The 21,565-nt window shown below is 33.7% G+C and overlaps 1 protein-coding gene and 1 long non-coding RNA gene across 2 annotated transcripts in view; one reads left to right on the top strand and one right to left on the bottom strand.

Annotated features, from left to right (window-relative positions):
* The window catches only part of LOC143065125 (uncharacterized), a 121,489-nt gene that overhangs the window by 62,455 nt on the left and 37,469 nt on the right, over positions 1 to 21,565 (bottom strand). The window lies entirely within an intron of this gene.
* LOC143055139 (uncharacterized) lies at positions 12,871 to 17,113 on the top strand. Its single transcript, XR_012971963.1, has 3 exons — positions 12,871 to 13,018; positions 15,604 to 15,690; positions 17,003 to 17,113. It is a non-coding gene; the product is annotated as an uncharacterized LOC143055139 (long non-coding RNA).

Below are 21,565 nucleotides of genomic sequence, written 5' to 3'. Positions count from 1 at the left end.
TGCTTGTCCGAATGAAGCGTATTGCTCTTACTGCAACATAAATGGGCATTCTAGACGAGACTGTGAAAGTTTTAAGCAAGACCAGGAAAATCAAGGTTATAGTAAGCATGGTCCGGAAATAATTGAGGGTAGACAAGAAACCAAATTAGATGCACACTCAGATACACATTCAGTTTGTGATAACGACACCTTTTCCGAAAGTGGGAAATATGACACTACAGATACGCTAAATGTCCTTATAGGCGCGTCCAATTGTACAAGACTCGGAGAAACCGATGAAAATTTATTGAATGCTTCAATATCAGGTGCAAATTTTGAAAATTTCACACAAATTGTAGACATTGCTGTTCAGAAAACAGATAGTTTCAAAGTGGATAAGGTTGCTATTTGTCTCGGTACAAATGATATAAGTAAACATAAGGATGACAGTGACCAAATAAATTTACTTGTGACAAAAGCAGTGGCTCAAGTGAAATCCGCCTATCCAGAATCGCATGTCGGCCTTTGTAGCATCATACCACGTAAAGGTAACAGTGCGCAAATAAACAGATTAAACCTATCGGCAACAAGCGTTAACAAATTTATAAGAAAATTGTGCGCTCGCGAAGACAATGTAGATTATGTTGATTTAGAGAAATTGTTCTATAAAAATGGAACAATCATCAGATCTATGTTTGACAAAGCCGACAACAGCGGTGTGCATATAAACACTGAAGGTGCACAAAATATAAACAGAAAACTTGACGATTTCTTTCATTCTCCGAAACCGTGCGTACAGGAACTACACACACCAATGGACCCAAAACGTAAGAGAAGCGACGGAACAACGACACCTACTACCTCCGCGGATAGAATGAGCAAGCGATCCAATACTGAACCTAAAAAAGCTTAACTCAAAATATGTCAAATCAAACTGTATTATTTTAATAAGAAATCAAAAACCTAAAACTGGGGGGAAAAAATGCATGCCTGAGTTTTTAAATTTTGTATATATGTCCACTACTTTCAAACATCATATTTGTATATTGTTTCTATTGATTGTAGACTGTAGTTTTTATTTCATATATCATATACATAAAAATAACTGTTTCAGGAAAGGTGAGCAGTATAAAGTCAAATTATTTAATATTTATGATAGATTGTTATGTTTAACCAAATACGGTTATGTAAACGCATTATAGAGCTTTCTTACAAATAGACGAAAGGTACGAACGAACGTAAAGGGAGCACGTGTTTCATTTCTACAATAACAGTTAAAAGAGTCTCTGTTTTATCCAGTAAAACAGCATTCTTTTCTAAATCAAGTTTATTTTAAAAAAATAATAATATCGCAAATAATACACGATTTTAATATAATCAAACAGAGAAAAATAGTGTCTAATACACTTACGTCCGATACGTTACTTACGTAAACCACGAGTACACACATTTCCGCGGGAATTTGTTTTACGCACGAGTTTCACGATTAACATTTGTTTTCAATGACATTATTGGAGTACGTTAGTTTAAATTTAACGACAAGATTCACATTTATTTTTATTTGTTACAGTACACTTTCAGCAAATTGTTAAAATGGAATATCGAGATTAGCTAAAAATGATGCTACAATGTTTTTAAAAAGTAATGTTGAATAAATCTAGAAAAAAAGACTTTGTATATTAAGAAAATAAATCTACAATTTTGCACCATATAAATTGTGGATTTTATAATGACGATTTAACAGTACACATGTTTGGAAGATAGACGCGAAATTGTCACTTATCGTCCAGTGGCTAATATTTCATGAATGGTCAGGACTATAGGCAAAACGCAGTTATACGCTAAAATAACCGTTCCATTGCTCCGGTGTATCATATATACACATTTAGGATAGGCGGCAATGAATATTACCAGGGGAGAAGCGATGATTCAAAAGTTATGAAACGAGCACCAGCATATGGCATAGTATAAAGATGATCTTTTCTTTATTTCATTTTCATTTTATTATTTTGAGCGTTGCAAATTTTGAATCAAGGAAGTATTTGTGTTTCTGTTAGGGAAGAAGACAATGTATTTGTTTAGACATTTTCTTAGGTTAAACAGTGCAACATTGTAATATTGAAGAGTGGGGGAGGGGTCGGTTTTTAGTCGTTTAGTGGCATTTTTTTCGTCTGACTACATTATATTTAGAATATTTTGTAGTGTTATCTCCTCCGACATGGTGGTATAAATAATCATATTCTAATCTATCGTACGTCCCGAAATCCTAAATATATCTCAAGAAAAATCCAATTTAATAAGTGGCGTTGCATGCACGATAATTGTCCGAAGTTCCACGACTATTATTTAAATATGTCAAAATAAAGGATCCCTAATACGAGTCTTACGTATGATTCGTCAAGCATACGTACCTTTCGTCAATTTGTAAGAAAGCTCTTATATGTGATATGTAATGTATATAGTGTACATGTATGTGTTAAAGTTTACGTAAAGGTAATTACTCTTTATGAAGTTAAAAGTCTATTGTTTGGAAACAAAATTAAAGATCATCACGTGTCATTAAACTTTACATCAGAAGTAAACAAAATTACCTTTTCAAATTTCTACAATGAGTATAAAAATAGCATCAATAAACGTAAATGGAATAAGAAATGTTAATAAACGTACATTAGGTTTTAATTGGATTGTTTCACAAAACATAGATCTTGTCTGTTTACAAGAAACACATTGTACACAGGACCAAACTTGGCGTTGGAGCAAAGAATGGAAAGAATACGGGGGTGGTGAAAGTTTCTGGAATTGTGGTACAAACGAGTCAAGAGGTGTGGGAATTTTATTAAATAAAGATTTTACGCCTAGCTTTGATGTCTCAATGATAGATGATAAAGGTAGAATGCAAATTGGTGAATTTAAAACTAACACTGAGGTTTACCATATTTTTAATTTGTATACCCCAAATAAGGGTTCTGAAAGGAAACTTTTTTTTGTAAACCTGAAAAACTTTAAAAATGAATTGTATTCAGATGATGGCACAGATCATTATAATGTTTTTTTAGGAGATTTTAATTGTGCGATAGATAGAAAACTAGATAGGTCCCCTTCACACCAAAAGGATGATACAGGCTTAAACGAGTTGAAAAGTCTTCTATTGAATTTTGATTTAGATGATATATGGCGATCTAAATTTCCAACAAATAGACGGTATAGTTTTCAAAGAAGCAATTCAAAATCACGAATAGTTATATTTTTTGTACGAAATCCCTTAGCTGCAAAATTTTAAACACACGTATAATCACATTTCCATTTAGTGATCATGACATAGTTACTTCAAATATAAAATTAGATGATATTGAAAGAGGACCGGGAATGTGGATCATGAATCTAAATACAATTAAGACTGATGAATTTTCAAATGCATTTAAAACGTTTTGGGAAAATTGGGTTAAAAGCAAAAACCGATTCAATAGCATTCAAGAGTGATGGGATGTTACAAAATCAAAAATTATTTTGACCATGGAAAATAGGCAAAAACTAAACCGTTTATCAAAACAAAATAATGTCATTGCTTTAGAAAAACATCTTGAAAATTAAAACTTCAATTAAACGAATCAAATGATTCATGTGACAAAATTTTTGAATTAGAAAATAAAATTAAGGAATATTATACTAAAAAAACAGTCTCCGCAAAAATTAGATCACGAACTAAATGGGCCGAAGACGGGGAGAAGTCGACAAAATACTTTTTTAATTTAGAAAAGAAAAATGGGCAGAATAAACTATGGCAACGTGTAAAAACAGAAAACGGTGAGTATAAATGTGACATTGATTCAATCTTAAATGAACAAGTAAAATTTTACACTAAACTTTTTGCCACGGAAGGTTGGGACAAAACAGCGGGCGAACAACTTTGTCAATTTATGGTAGACAAGGTAAGTAAGGAAGATCAAGAAATGTTAGATAGAGATATAAATATCTCTGAAGTAGAAAAGGTACTAAAATTACTTAAACAAAACAAATCACCTGGCGAAGATGGTATAATATCAGAATTTTATGTTTTATACTGGGATATTATTAAAGACGATTTCTTTAGTTTACTACAAGAAATATTTAATGATACCATATTGAGTAACTCTCAACATAAGGGGATCTTAACCTTATTACATAAAGGAGGGGAAAGGGAAAATATAAAAAAATGGAGACCACTAACTTTACTTAATTGTGATTATAAAATTATTGCAAAGATTTTATCTGAAAGACTTAAAAAGTATTGCTTAAAATTATTCATACCGATCAGAAGGGGTTTGTTAAAGGTAGGACTATAAGCGAGGCTAACCGAATGATTCAGGACATTATAGAATATATTGACAAGGAAGATGAAGAAGGAATTATATTATTTTTGGATCAACAAAAAGCGTTTGATAGGGTTGAATGGGAATGGATAGATTTTGTATTGGAGAAATTTGAATTTGGTGGGAAATTTAGAGCATGGATAAAGATGCTATTATACAATGCTACTACGTGTATCAAAACTAATGGGTTTGTATCATGATACTTTTCGATTACTCGCTCCGCTAGGCAAGGGTGTCCAATAGCGCCTCTCTTGTATATTATACAAGCTGAACCCATGTCATGTGCGATTAGGGGTGACATTAAAATAGAAGGATTAAAATTACCAGGAGGGGGAGGGAACTTTATAGAAACCAAATTATGCATGTTTGCAGATGACACCCAGGTATTTAATAAAAATGAAAAATCTGTAGAAAATACTTTTAAAATGTTGTCCTTATACGAAAAAGCTTCGGGTTCTAAAATAAACTATGACAAAACAAAAGGCTTACTATTAGGGGCTTCTAAAAGAAAACTATTTAAATTTGATAAAATCAAATGGATCACAGGCAATGTTAAAACATTAGGGGTGTGCCATGGTTATGAAATAGATGACGATGATATTTGGAGAAAAATTATAGAAAAAGTTAAAAATTGTATACATGTATGGAAAAGTAGGAAGCTTACATTTAAAGGTAAAACATTATAGTAAAAGATATGATACTTTCTCTTTGTTCTTACGAGATCGAAATACGAGGAATTCCGGATAAATACACTAAAGAGCTAAATAATATGATTTGGAACTTTATATGGGACGGAAAAGTGAACCAGGTAGATAGAAATGTCAGCTGTTTGGATGAAATAAAAGGGGGGATTGGAATGGTAAGTATAGATACGTTTATAAAAAGTAAACAAACAAAACTTGTATATCGTTTAATTCAGGAGCCATTGGAAAGCTGGAATGCGATCGGTAAGTATTGGCTTAGGAAATTTGACGATAAATTTAATGATGCCTTTTTTGTATGTAAATGTTCAAGTTTAAATGGTTTAGATATGAACCAACTACCACAATTTTATCAGAAAATTATAGATACGTGGTCAGGATTCATTCAAAAGGTTGATTCATCCCCATATAAAAGTGCCATTTTAAATACGAGGATATTTGGAAACTCTTCTATTCGTTTCAAAAATAAACCATTGTTTTACTCTTCTTTTTAAAAAAGCGGTATCACAACTATCCAGGACATTTGGAATTCAGAAACTACAGATTTCATATAACCCCAGTCCCACTAGACCACGATCGCACCACGCTCACCGCGATCTAAAATAAATTTACATCGTGGTGAGGTCGCGGTATGAGCGGCATGAAAATGTAAATGTTCGTTGCTTTCACGATGCTACTACGTCCTCTCTACGCTTCTACAAAGATCCCGCTACGATTATACCACGTTCTCACCGCGCTTATTCTTTGACCTCACTACGGATCACTACGCTTATCAAGATCTTTCTACGCTCTTTACGTTCTCACTACGACCATACCACGAGTTATCCGATTGCAACACGATCTTACTGCGATTATAACACGTTCTTACCACGATTATACTACGTTCATAGCGCGATCTTACTACGTTCTCAGCAATAACGTCAACATCGTGTTCCATATCAATACAGTTCAATTCCTTCTATTTCTGATTAAATCGTAGATTTCTACAGTCATGCCACCAAAATTTAACAGAACACGTGGGTATTATGGTGGTAGGAGTTGATGTAGAGGCAGAGGGAGCAAAGTAACGAATCCTGATCTAGCAGAGATGTCGGACCGACCAATACAACCTAAATTACAACCTATTGCTGGTCCATAAAGCTCAATGACGATATTTTAGTGAACGATAGCAGAGATGACATAGATGTATCAATATATATATTGATACATCTATTGTAGGGTTGTAGGGTTGTCACTGACTCAGACGTACTTATGAATATAATTATTTTCTGTGACTGTATCTTACATTAATTTGTAGGATCCTTTACTATAGATAATTTAGCTGATCTGTAACAATAACATCTTCATGCCTTATATATCATGTACTGTAGTACGCCGCTAGATTAAAACTGACGTGGAAAGGTAACACATGCCCACCGATAGCTCTTTTTTTGAGAGCCCAGGTGGTCGTGTGGTCTAGCGGGACGGCTGCAGTGCAGGCGATTTGGTGTCACGATATCACAGTAGCATGGGTTCGAATCCCGGCGAGGGAAGAACCAAAAATTTGCGAAAGCAAATTTACAGATCTAACATTGTTGGGTTGATGTTTAGACGAGTTGTATATATATATATATATAATTTAAAAGTAAAAAACACAAAAAATCACAAACGAAATATTCCTTTTAATTTAGCCCGACGTATATGCACAATAGTAATAAATTTGGAGTTACGTGATAAGAGACTACAGGAATTGAAAAATTATCTAAAAAGACAAAACTACCCAGTCAGATTAATTGAAAATGGAATTAAAAATGCATTGAAAATTCCAATCGCTGAACTAAGAAAAACAGTATCAAGGGAAGACAAAAAAGATAAACAACAATCAATTCCTTTTGTTATAACTCATAATCCACGTAATCACCAGATCTTAAATTCTGCTAAAGGGTTTTTACCTATTCTTCACAAATCAGAGAAAATGAAAGATCTTGTCGACAAATCACAGCTTATTGGGAGCCGTCGACAAGCACCAAATCTGAAGAAACTTCTCACACGAGCACAATTAGTACACAGAAGGTAGCAGAAATACAAAAATGCGGGGATCCCAGATGTGGAACGTGCGAAATGCTAGAAGTGGGACAAAGTAAAACTCTGAAATCCGGCACAGTAATCAAACCGAATAAAAGCATGAACTGCAAATCGGAAAATGTCATTTATTGTGCAACCTGTCCCACTTGTAATAAAAACTACATAGGTCAAACAAATAGACTAATTGATAGAGTGAGAGTTCATAAACAGCAGATAAAAGACCCGTCAATTCGAAATTCTCCCTGTTCTGAACACTTTGACCGATGTGGAAAGGGAAAATTTAAAATATATCCCTTTTTTAAGATGTGGACCGAAGATAAAATTCCGCGTGAAGCCAAGGAACAATATTTTATTGAACTTTATAAGCCCACACTAAATAGGAAGTGAAATTCGGTCCGTTAATAAAATTCCGTAAGATATATACAACTACCGCATGACGTTACTATAACGTAACGTCACAAGTCGTTACTATAACGTAACGTCACAAGTCGTTACTATTAACGATAACAATTCTGTCTGATGAACCGCTGGAGATGCGGTGAAAGCGCTAACAGAAACAATGTTCGATTTATGATGTGATTTTTTGTGTTTTTTACTTTTAAATTATATTTTCTGTACCAAGGACTTTTTATTTATCAAAATATATATATATATATATATATAGGAAGATGTGGTATGAGTGCCAATGAGACAACTCTCCATCCAAGAAACAATTTATAAAAGTAAACCATTATAGGCCAAGGTACGGCCTTCAACACGGAGTCTAGGCTCACATCAATCATCACGTTATAAAGGACCCAACATATTACTAGTGTTAAACCATTTCAACGGGAAAACCAACGGTCTAATCTATATAAAAACGAGAAGCATGGTTAAGCCGTTAGAGCAAATGGATAATTACATTCAAACAAGCAAAATCTAGGGAGCTTTTTTATATATTTTATGTGAAAATGACAATGAGAATGATGGTCGTAGTGTGAACGTAGTCAGGTCGTAAGAAGAGCGTGATGGGGACGGCAAGGGCGTGCTAGAATCGTACAATGGTCGTGAACAGCGTGGTATAGTCGTAGTGGAAGCGTAGCTGGGTCGCAGTGAGAACGTGATGGTCGTAGTGAGGTCGTGATAACGTCGCTGTGCGATCGTAGCGCAGTATCTCCGAATAGAATCACGCTTTCGCTACGCTCTCGCTACGATTGTACAGCGACCTTTGCGATCTTTCTACGATCTTAGTGCGCTCTCACTACGCTTCTACTACGACCTGATTTCGCCACGACCGCACCACGATTGTTTTGAACATGTTCAAAGTTGGCCACGCTCTTCACGATCTTGAAGACCTCACCACGACCGTGATACGACCTTACTGCGATCTACACGATCGCACTACGATCATTAAAATTTGCATTTTGTTCACAGATCGTAGTGCGATCGTGGCCTAGTGAGACTGGGGTATTATACTCCCGTCATACTGAGACAAAGTCCATGAAGTTTCCACTACGTCTTAATTTTTTTTTTAAACGTAGTAGAAACTTGCTCAAATTCGATTGATAAAACCGTTATTCGGTCTCTAACACGACCCTTCTACGTCCTTACAAAGACCGCACCACGTTCAACAAGTGTTTATTAGGTTCGTGTCAAGTCTATATAACTTCCATCAGGTGTTCACTACGTTCTTACTACGACCATCAGGTGTTCACTACGTTCTTACTACGACCATAAGGTTTTCACTACGTTCCTAGCTACCACGTCCTTACAACGTCCATAAAGTTTGCAGAACGACCTCTGTAGGTTCTAGTTACGTCTTAACTACTCCATACAAAACAGAAAAATTCACGGGCATTTTTTATTTCATTCAGCAACATGCCAGCTAGAGGTCGCGGAAGAAAGAGTAAAAGGGGAGTTTGTAGGAGTACACCCGCATGTAATCAGCGAGAAATTGCTAAAAAAGAAGCAACACCCGAGGAAGAACCAGCAATTCATGCACAAAATGACTTAGAAGGGGGATATAGTGAAGATGATAACCCAGTCAGTTCAGTCAGACTTTGCTAGTACTGATGCTCCAAGGCAAGTAAAAAATCGAAACCAGTTATTGATTTCTCACCAGAAGAGGAGCAAAGTATGATCGAGTGGTTAGAGGCCAACCCAGTTTTGTATAATAAGAAGTTAAATTTATATAAAGATACGGTGAAAAAAGAAAAACTTTGGCGGGATAAAGCAGTTGAGATGGGAAAATCTGTCGATGTTTTGGTATTCTATATGGTATATGGTATTCTAGTTTGAGAAGTAGATATGGAAAGCTCAAGAAGTTACGATCTGGTTCCTGGTTCCGGTGATGGTGAATTAACTGAGAAGGACGACTGGGTGCTAAGAAATTTGAGTTTTTGTCAGCGTAAGTATACGAGAAATATAATATATATCAAAGACAATCAAAGTCATTGAAGGGGTAAGGTAGAGACAATGTCTTTACTTAAAAAATAATTTGATACTGAAGTTTTAGAAGAAGTTTGGCTCAGAAAGACAGAAAAAATAAATATTTACACATTATAGCATAATGTAAAGTTTATGGAAACAATAATTTGCTCTTCGTAAAAAATGTCCCACACTGCCTTGCAAGTTGAATGGTAGGTCCCGTATTAACCCAAAAAGTCTTATTTATTGTTCCTTGACTATCAGTACATCTTGCGACTATGGTATATTCTTTTGTTTTTGTTTCAAATTTTTACCTCTCTTTAAATACTGTAAAAGTACCATGATCTGATATTGTTCATTGGGAACCAATTTTCGTTGATTCCGCAGTTAGCTTAAACCACGAAATCCATTACCAAACAAATTTCTTATTTTCTCTGACAACCCTATGGAAAGTGCGAATCGATAAATTTAATTTCTACTTTAAACACAATTAGCGATATAGTTAATTTATATAGAAAGGTCATTTCTACTATAATCATTTGTGATTATAGTACAAATGACCTGTCTCGATTCTCGTGTTTATGGTAGAAATGACTCCTCGATGAGTCGCAATACTAATGCTATAGTAGAAATGACCGTTCTCGATTCGCTCTTTCCATAGGATGATGACTAATACTGAAATTTATTTGAAACCACAAATTAAAAAACCCACGAATCCATGATATTTAACAAGCCACTGAAATTGTTTTCCACGAATAAAAGTAATTTCACAGTAACAGATTTATAAGTCTCACAACGAATCGAATATAGTCAATAAACATCTCGATTTCTTTTCAAATTACATCAAAATTGCCAACGGGCATGTGTTGAATTGGTTTAGACGTAAAGTACAAAAAAAATTAGTTGATATGTAATGTTGTTCAATATTCTCGAATTGCGAGAATACATGTACACTATGTGTACGTCCTTTTATTACCGTGGTTGACAAATGAACATGATATGTTCAATACTGAACTAGATATGAAAATGAAAATATAGGGGATAAATGATCGTTTAAGGTAGGATTAGCCAAGTTGTAATTCTGGAATACGAGTTTTGTTTTAGACAAGGTTCCCCGTAGGACAAGTAACACAAAGCCAAATATATAAATATAATAATATATTCAAAAATTCAAATATCCTTGTAATACATGTGTACATTCTTTATAAATCAAAACCGTTCCATCAGTTACCAACTATGCACTTATCATGCGGTTTTGCCAAGGAACTGAGCCAGCTTGACTATTGAAATATAGTCGAAGGTATTCCCTTTGCTTCTTTGCAGCTACGGTGTCTCTGTTTGGTCCAATTACCATGTTTACTTCATACATATTTGCGGTCGCTCGCCATAAGCCCGGAATCAAGTCATGCTGGTCATTTTCCATGTCAAGTTGCGCGTTCTGTTGTGTTGGATATCGTAGTCTCATCACATTGTGCAGACAAACGCTCGACAATGTTTCGTACTACATTTGGCTGCTGCATCATGGTGGTAAGTAATAATTGCCATCGTTGGGCCAGTATACCAAATGCGTTTTCAACCACACGTCTTCCTCTCGATATTCTGTAATTAGTTATCAATTGTTCATCTGTTAAGCCTCGTTGAGAATAAGGCTTCATCAGATATGTTCTCAAACCAAAAGCGTCATCTCCAAGAATGAAATATGGCACATTTTTGTCATCGTTCGGCATTGGATCCGGGTCTGGAAAGCCAATCGTTTCTTCTTCCAAGCACTCTTTAAGCTCAGAATTGTTGTAGATCTGAGCATCAGACATTGATCCACAACCACCAATGTCAATCCACAAAAACTTGTAATCCGCGTCAACTAATGCAAGGAGAACCACTGCGAAAAATCCCTTGTAATTATGAAAGAGTGATCCTGTATTTGAAGGACATCTAATGGCTATATGTTTGCCATCGAGAGCACCACAGGCATGTGGAACATTCCATTTTCGCTGGAACTCTTCAGCAATATCACGCCATTCGCGCTGTGTGGTGGGACAAGAAATTGCTTCGACTTTATATTCGTCTACAATGGCTTGGCAGACTTCGGGAATAAACATAGAAATTGTATTTCGGGCAACTCTAAAGTCGTATTGTAGAGTTGGATATTTATCCCCAGAAGATAAGTGTCGTATAGTGACAGCGAGCTTCAGGCCTGGTTCAAATGCTTTTCTAAGCCGGGTATCTCTCCTTTGAATTCTGGGACCTACTCTATTCAATATTTCGTCGAACATCTCGGGCGGCATTCTCAGAAAGTTGAAAAACGACTGTTGATCCTCCATTCTCAACTCCTGCATCAGTCTATCATAGTGGCCAAACATAAGCCTTCTTTCCTGAGTAAGCCAGGGACGCACCCACCATGTTCTGGGTCTCCTTTGTTTTCTTTTTATCCTGAAGCAGAAAAGCGCAACTTGAGCATCAAGAAGAGCTTGTTGTCCTTGTAATGATGTATGAAGTAGAAGTAAATCTTGTTCCATCGTTCAACAGTACAATTACAAATGATTCCGTCTTAAAAAAAAAACCTATATATACCATATTCAACACGGGTAACAGAGATCCGATGCAAACCTGCTGCAAACGCACCGCAGACGTGGTAAAGACGTACTGCATACCGATAGGTCGTACAAAGAACGTACTAAGGTCTTTTAGAACGTAATAAGAACGTAGAATAGTCTTCGCGAGGTCGTGTTGAAAACTTCCCTAAATCACCAAGTTCTAAAAGATCGTAGTAAAGACGTACAGCAGTCGTAGTAAGGTCCTGGTGCAATCTCCAAGAACGTAGTAAAAACGCAGTGAAGACGGCTTTCAAATTTATCACGTCCGTACTACGTCCATACGGTTCATAACTAGTGTCCTCTACGTCCTTACTACGACCAAGCCGTTCTCAGTACGTTCTTATTAGGTCTTTACTGCGTTTTATCCTCAGGAAGTTCTCACTACGTTTGTTTTGAACATGTTCAAAATTATTTCACGTCCTTCACGTCCATGAAGAACTTACCACGTCCATGCAAGTTCGCAGTACGACCATATAAGTTTGCACTGCGTTCGTACCACGACTTAGAAGTTCCCACTACGTTCGCCTACTTTTTCAGAACGCACTGGGAACGTGATAGGAACTTGGTCTAGTGTGACGGGGGCATAATGCAGTTAGTGTATACTGTTCCTGGCTTAGAATGATTCTATGCTTAGCAACTGGTGCGTAATTAGCATTTTATTAAAATATCTTGTAGCAGTAAAAAAACACAAATTAATGTATTTTTCAAATAGCTTTATTCAGCTTAATACTTATGGCGAAAAACAGCGAACATGGGGAAATAAAATGTTTTTAGTAGCCTTATTATTAAATCTCCAGGCGAGTGTGATCAAATAAAGAGGTTCTCCGTATTACTTGGAAAATCTTATCTGATTCAGGATCAATTCATCGGTTACACTCCCCTATCACCAGTGATTCTTTGTTTTTAGCTGACATTCTGAAAAAAGGTGTGCAAGTGTTGACTCGCAATTTGCATGATTAATAATAATCGATTCGTTACCCGGACTACTGCAAAAAACAATTATTCATTTTAACTGATTTAGATGGAAGGTAAACGGACAGAAAGTCGCAGGACAAAAAGTCACTGGACATAAAGTCATAAATTTGATAGGACAAAGAGTCACAAACAAATTGTTGACAAAACATCTTGAAATATTTTCTTTTTATTACATATATTCATTTTTAATTTAAGGAAATTGCACATAAAGCTTGATAAACATGATAAATGGAAATGTATCAGATTTTGGGCAGAATCAATTTGCGCCGATTGCAGTTTTGAAAAGGTATTAATTGCGCCACTCTCTTTTATTTTGATGGTATTAATTGCGCCAATAAATGAAATGAAATTGCGCCACATTTACCTGTAAATATTGTTTACTTATATCATATCTGTACATGTTTTACCTATATTATACATGTACTATTATTAAAATGTCCACTTAAGATTTAATTGAACACTCATCAAATTTAAGAAAACTCGCCAAAAAATAAATTGTTTAGTAATAGAATATTTTTTAACGAGTCAAGAGTGTCTGATATACCATTCAAGAAAATAGAGTCTGATAGAGGAAAGACGGTCATCATTGTTGAAGAACACAAAATTCAGTCAGGCATTTGTACAGAAAACTGGAGAAATAAGGTGGAGATGTAACAGTTAAGGAAAACCTATTTACTGTAACATATATATAAACATTTATTCGTCATTGTGCGAAGTGCTCCTTTGAAGGAGGGATTTTCTAAACCAGAACAGAACAGAATAGCCATGCAAGACTTCATTATCATTTGGACTAATATTATGGCACATTTTGTCTTACCACAGGGATTTGTGTCAATTTATCTGGCTTTCTATCCTCTGACCTCATTTTCATGGTTCAGTGGTTATTGTTAAGTTTTTGTGTTTTGGTCGGGTTTTCTAATATTGTATGCAACATGTCAAGTATATTTGTTGTATGAAAATTTTTAGGGATGTACATGTTAGACTGGCATGTTTTATCCAATCTTGACCTCATTTTTATGGTTTATTGCTTAATGTTACCTTTTTGGTTTTTTTGGCCAGTTTCTCTTATTTTCTTATTTTCAAATAAGCAAAAGGTCAACTAGGTGCATATGTCTGACTGAGAAGTTTCATCTTACTTTATTTTCATAGTACATAGGACAATATAAAAAAAAGAAGATAGGGTATGATTGGACAACTCCCCATGAGAGACCAAATGAAACAGAAATTAACAACTCAAGGTCACCCTACAGCCTTAACAATGAACACATATAAAAAAAGATGTGGTATGATTGCCAATGAGACAACTGTCCACAAGAGACCAAACTGACTCAGACATTAACAACTAAACGTCACCGTACGGCCTTCAACAATGAGCAAAGCCCATACTGCATAGTCAGCTACAAAAGGCCCGATAAGACAATATAAAACAATTCAAACGAGAAAACTAACGGCCTTATTTATATAAATAAATGAACGAAAAACAAATATGTAACACATTAACAAACGACAACCACTGAATTACAGGCTCCTGACTTGGGACAGGCACATACATAAATAATGTGGCGGGGTTAAACATGTTAGCGGGATCCCAACCCTCCCCCTAACATGCGACAGTGGTATAACAGTACAACATAAGAATAAACTATAAAAATGAGTTGAAAAAGGCTTAACTCATCAGATGGACAAAAATACAAGCGGACGTGGCTGGGTACTTATACATCACTACACAAAAAGACACAATGAACAGATCTGAGAGTACTCCCAATTATACTGCAAAGTCAGCTATAAATGGTCCAGAAATGACAACGAAAACAATTCAAACCAGAAAACTAACAACCTAATTTATGTACAAAAAAATGGAAAAACAGTTAAATGTTACACATAAACAAAGAACAATCACTGAATTATAGACTTGGAACAGGCACATATACATGTATTATGAATGTGGCAGGGTATAAGGAACTATGAAAATGTTATGTTTTTGTGGTTTGGTTTACTTTCCGGATACTGTAAGCAATAAGGCCACTTTATTTAGTGAACGGAATGATTGTAAGATGCACATGTCGGTCTGTCATATTTTATATGACCGTGACCTCATTTTCATTGGTCAATGAAACACTGCATTGTTTATCATAATTATGCTTAAAGTTACAGGTAGATTATATTTGTAGGATATGTAACAATTGTAAGGTGTACATGTCTCTCTGGCAGATTCATAAAACCATGACCGCATTTTATGGTTCTTTGGTCAATGCTAAGTTTTCTTGGTTTTGTCATTTTATCAGATATTATAAGCATAGGTCTACTTGTTGTACGGAATGAATACAAGGTGTCATATAAAAAAGAAGATGTCTGTTTGCCAAGGTTAATTTTACTAAGACCTCATTTTCATTAAACAATGATAATATTAAACAGCAAGAATGAGGATCAAGTCGAAGTTATATACAAATGAGGCAAAATTTTCAGTTGCCTACTTTTTATGTATTAGAAGTTATTTTTGTCATTAAATGATATTGTTTACCCTTTTATGTGTAGGGCAAGAATATTAAAGATAAAGGGAAACTATAAACAGAAGAAATTATCAACAAAAATAGATTTACAAAGGTCAACAAAGCCTAAATGGTAAGTCCACTGTTAAAAAAAGTTTTAGCCCTTGAGTAATGATTAAATATTTATTAAAATAAGACATAAGATGTGGTATGATAAATGAGAAAACTATCCATTAGAGTTCAATTAAGTGGATGTAACCATTGTAATTACTTATTAGAGGCCAATGATGACCTGTTAGTAATGAAAAAACTCATACCCTATACATGATATAGTAATCTATAAAAGACAATGCTAACAAAATTTGAAACGAAGCATCAATTCAAACTTCAAATATACCAGACTAATTTATAAAAAAACAAAATATTATGAAAAACAAAAATGACGGATATGAACCAACATCAACCACTGAACTATGTACAAGCTCCTGATATTGGACAGGCATAATATGGCTGGGTTGATATAAAAATTAGAAGCAGTCTGATTTCAAATAAGACTTTTCTCCAATAGAGATCAAATGACATTTAAGGAGGCTCGAGGGTATAAAAAGTTCAGAAAAATATTAAATTTTTATTTTTCATAACTAATTTTATTTATAACTTTATTAGTTTTTACTTTATCATATGGTACAGAAATCATTCTAAAAAATCAATTCGTTTTGGCCCCAGACAACTTTCATTAAAAAAGCTCCAAATTATCTCCCTTTGGTGCAGAAATGCTATTTTTTGGCATGAGAATTGTAATATCTTTTTTAGCTCATCAGTGACCTATATTTTTTATTATCATTTTCAACTAACTTTACTTAAACTAAACTATTGTTAAATTTAAGCGATTTCTGTAATGAAGTTCTTTTTTCATTCTAAATTACCTCTATTTCTCCTATTAGTTCAACAGAAAAAAAAGTACCTTTACAAAAATGTATATATGCTTCTTTCAAAGGCGGATTGTGAGTGTGAATGAATGGTGTCCCCATTTTTTTAATTTAATTTTTCTATAAAGTATAAGATAAAGTTCATTTATAGAAAAATATAGCGTAACCCTATATTAAGAAAAAAAATTGATTGAAACCTGCGAGCCCCCTTAATTTAACAAAAATAGTTCACTGTACAACCTTTGACATTGAGTAAACGCTATATCGGACAGTGGTTTTAACAGCACAACATTTGAACAAATTGTAAAAATTTGTTGCAATGGGCTAACTCAAAAGACTGCAACAAGGAACCAAACAATAACCAGTAATATGTAAATCATAGACACAAAGCACTGAAATAAGAGTACTTACAATAGATATTTAAATGAAAGTTTATTAAAATGTTAATAAACATGATATAATAGCCATTTTATTGCTGTATTTCTCTTTACTGATAATTTTTTTGTGTATTTGTAGGTCAGACATCTCGGTTTTCATGGTCATCATTCAACAGATCAATACTGAACAGAAAACTTGGAAGATGATATTTTTCTCAATAGTGCGACTTTTTTTTTTAATTTGAAATGGAACGTTTTTTTCCTACATTTAATAGAAAGAGGAAATTTCAACATAATGACTATAAACAAAAAGAAGTCATATCCTCACGATCATAGATGCTCAAGAACTTGATCATGTAAATGCAACAATGTAATTATCAATTGAAAGCAGGAACAAATGAAAAAAATATTAGTATGTTGTTGTCCAAATAAACCTGCTTTGTCTTCTCATTTGAATCGCTCCATCCAATAAAGATGTACGGAGGAAGATCTTTGAAGAACAGATTGAAAAATGTTTTGTCTAAGAATTGCAGGAATATTCTAGTGAATGAAATAATTTATTGACTTGACTATTATATAGTGGACTGAATAATTGTACATAGCAAGCAGCAAAAAAGAAAACTAAAATTTAACACAAAAAGTGTTTAAATTATAAATTTGCAAATATAAGCATAATATTATGTACACCACAAAGGTATATAATTCAAATTGTTTGCATATTCATGTATTGCAAAGAAACTATAACAAAGAAAACCTTACTTCATGAAAAGAGTAAACTATTCAGTCAGAATATGAAATATTTTTTTCAGTTCTATTTTTCATTATAAAATAAACAAGACAAAGATTTCAAAACAATATTTTTTCATTTATTTAAACATGTCATCATTTTGTTTCAGTGAAAGAACTTTACTCTTTGACCTTAAATTTTATTATACATTCCAAAATCAGAATTATAATCGTTATTGTCATATTAACAAAGAAAAAACATGTTTGTGACAAAACGAAAAAAAAATTATATATAAAATATAAAAAAACTTGTATACATTTAAAACGTTTTACTACCAAACAGCATTCATTGCAACATACACATACTGTATATTTATATCTATATATTTATAATTTGAATCCCATAGAATTTTATTTTGTCCCATGGGATATTAAAAATCCCATGGGATAATAATAATCCCATGGGATTTTTTTTTGTCCCATGGGACTACAATTATCCCATGGGACCAAAAAAAATCCCATGGGATTTAACAAAAATCCCATGGGTAAATCCCATGGGATTTTGCCCTGTCCCATGGGATATTGAAAATCCCATGTTTTTATAAATCAAATAGCAAAATAAATATAATAGTAACAGTAGAAATCCAATGAAATTATTGAATCCCATGTAATTCCGCACATTTTGGTTATATACATGACACTGTAGCTCTTATTTGAGGCGGCGGCGGATTTGCAAATGAGTGTTTTGCAAATTAAAAGTGTCCAGTGTTATATGTTAAAACAAATATGCCGGTTTATATACATTTATATATTTGGGCAACAGTTGTTCTCTAGAATCTTCTAGCTAAAATTATTAATGTTTCTTTTATTACCTCTTCTGACATTGGGCTCGGACTTCTTTTAAACTGAGTTTCACTGTGCGTATTGCTATGTATTTCTCATTTTAGCTGACCTAATACACAAATTTATTTAGAAGACAACTGAAGACTACCTCCGGGTGTGGGATTTTCTTTATGATGTCATTACTTGGCTTTAATAAATGGTCTCTGGACATACCTTTGGAATAAAGCATTGAAATAACAAAATATTTGACATTCAGTTTAATCCTGGTCCTGGTGTAAACTTTTAGACTTTTGTTGCGTCCCACAATGCAACCGTTATGGCCGAATATGTAAATCAAAGTTGTCACTAGAAAAATTATTGTATCTCGATCAGTAAATATTCAAAACGTGCATTAAAGCCCATACAATATCACCGAACAGAAACATTGATTAACTCAATAATAACGTTATAAAAGATAACAAAAAGAACAGACGAAATAAATAACAACTACATGTATCTAGATTAACAAAATTTACATAAAAGAACATATTATGACGAAAATATACAGGAGAAGTGTTTGATAAATAAAATTGGTAAAATAAATAACAAAACAAAACTCAAAACAAATAACAGTAAATGTTATACTGTATTAAAGAGTGCTTGCAGATTCTGGAAGGAAGCTCACAAAGTACTTAACCTGCTTTTAATAAATCTTGCCATCGTTAACTCGATATATGTTGTCGTACTTTATAGAAGATTTTATACAAGGGCACCGTAAACAGTACAAGGCATGTATTAGTGCAATGCATAGAACGAAATTTACAGAAACAAAAACGTTAATTTTACCTCGAACTATAGGTAGTGAAATTGAAAATTCCCCATACATATAAATAAAACCAATACCAGACGTAGTGATTAAACAACAGTAAAAAATTCTCCACCACTGAGCATATGATTTCAGTGAGGACACCTCGTTTTTCTATTTTTTAGCTATATAAAAAATATTATCTTAAAAAGCTACAGGGCATATGAGATCATACTTCCATAAAACAATTCCTTATTTTCAGTTTTTACTATTGCGTTAGAAATGTACATTTTATATTCATTAGAACCAGCAACCTCGTGAATATAGAAAATATAGTCCTTAGATTTTTTATGTAAAAGTTGTAATTATTAACATAAAGGTCAAGTATAATAGTTAACTCCGTATGATGGGAAACAACCCCTGTATGTATCAAATACATTTCAAAAGTTGTTATTCTTCAACAGTATCGCAAAAGTAATTTTGAACACTTTATCAAATTCCCTTCACTAATTATTATCAAATCGCATTAATCGATAAAAAGTTGTCGACTTCATAGCTGTAGATGTAGTTTCGGTAGATGTCGGTACAACTTGGTGTCTAGTTGAGTATTAAACAAATATGTATCGAACTACGCAATGTCAAGGAGTATTATTATTTTCACCACAAGGAACAGATTTTTTTTTTGGTACCTTTTCACGATTGACAAATGAATATTGAACTCGACAGTCTCTTAATAAAAAGGCTATTTGATATGCATACTTAAAGTACTTGCTCATATATTTACATTGCACATTGATTAAAAACAGCAATGAATTAATAAACTAATTTGTATAGAAACATGTAAAAAGGCATAAACAATAACAGTTTTTGTTTCACTGGAAATTTGCATACGTTTCAAACTGTTTCAAGTATTCTAAAACGGCATCTTAAATAAACCGGAACTGTTCCTGAAAAATGAAAGAACAGTAATTGAAAATAAATGACAAATATGAATGACTATCGAGCAGTCTAATTTGTTGTATTGTTATACAAGTAGTGTATATGTCCCTTCAGTGCAAATGACTGTCAATAGAAAGTGTGAATAACGTTGATTTTAGATATTTGATTCTCTAAGAATATTACACCATGTTACCTTTAATAGCAGTCAAAATACATCACTTATTCTATGGTGGAAAGTAGTCTCATTGGCGATATACTTTTGTAGATGTTGTAACAAGCACCCACTTTTAAATGTATGACGAGTTCTAAATATATTATAGTGTTTAAAAACATAATAAATCGAGAAAATAAAACATCTGTTTGGATTCATGAATGCAAGAATTTTTAGAACTACAAAAAAATTCAAATAAAACATCCGTGAATATATTTTTGTATAAAGTAGAAGTTTAGTGGATATGTTGGTTACTAGATTACATACATCAATCTAATAAGACTTTCTACCTACATAATTTAAGATAATCTGCGGTCTTCTATTCCTAGTTTGTTTAATGATGTGCTGAATATCGATATCTTTGTTCTATTCTCAATCGTTCTAACACTGTCGCAAAAACACAGTATAGTCCACTTTTGTCACAACCATTTCTATTGAAATGAAAAACATCAGCAAATAAGTTTAAAATTTTGAACTTTGATTTACAATACGCATTTAGTCTAAATAAAAATAGGCAGACATCCGATTTGTTTAAAATTTGTAATGTTGTCTTATATATTTTACAGATAACTGTATTGTATTTTAAGCTCCGACGACATCAATTGTGGATTTGATGGTCGCAAATTAAGTTTACTGGCGACGCGTTAGCGGAGACAGTAAACGGGTATTTACGACCATCAAATCCCCAATTGATGCCGTCGGAGCTTAAAATACAATATTGTTATCTCCATTTTAATGAATCTGACAGAAAACAACGTTAAAACATGTATTTAAAATTTGTCATATGCCGTCTGCGCTTGTGCGTTCGTCCCCTAGCATCAATTGTCAATTGATGCAATGTAAATAAGTGACGTTATCCAATCAAAATGAACGTTACAAACGTTGTTGCATTAGAATAGGGCTTCACACTGCTAGAACTTGGTGCAAAACTGCAAAATAAATTAGCCAAGTTAGAGGCTTAACCCAAAACATGATTAACATATGAGCTGCGGCGGATAGAAATTGACCTTACGCATGTAAAGGCGGATATGTACAATACTCTGGTTTATTTTTGGAGCATTCATTTACGAAATGCAATGAAATAAAAGATGAAGTTTTATCGATTTTGTAGTTTTGATAAACAATTCAACTTGCAAACATCCACACCTTCCGTTGAATTTATTTTCAAAACCTAAATAGGTTAACAGATACATTGATGT

The sequence above is a fragment of the Mytilus galloprovincialis genome, chromosome 1 (assembly GCF_965363235.1).
Source record: "Mytilus galloprovincialis chromosome 1, xbMytGall1.hap1.1, whole genome shotgun sequence".
Taxonomy (NCBI): Eukaryota; Metazoa; Mollusca; class Bivalvia; order Mytilida; family Mytilidae; genus Mytilus; species Mytilus galloprovincialis.
This window is presented reverse-complemented; position numbering and strand designations above follow the sequence as displayed.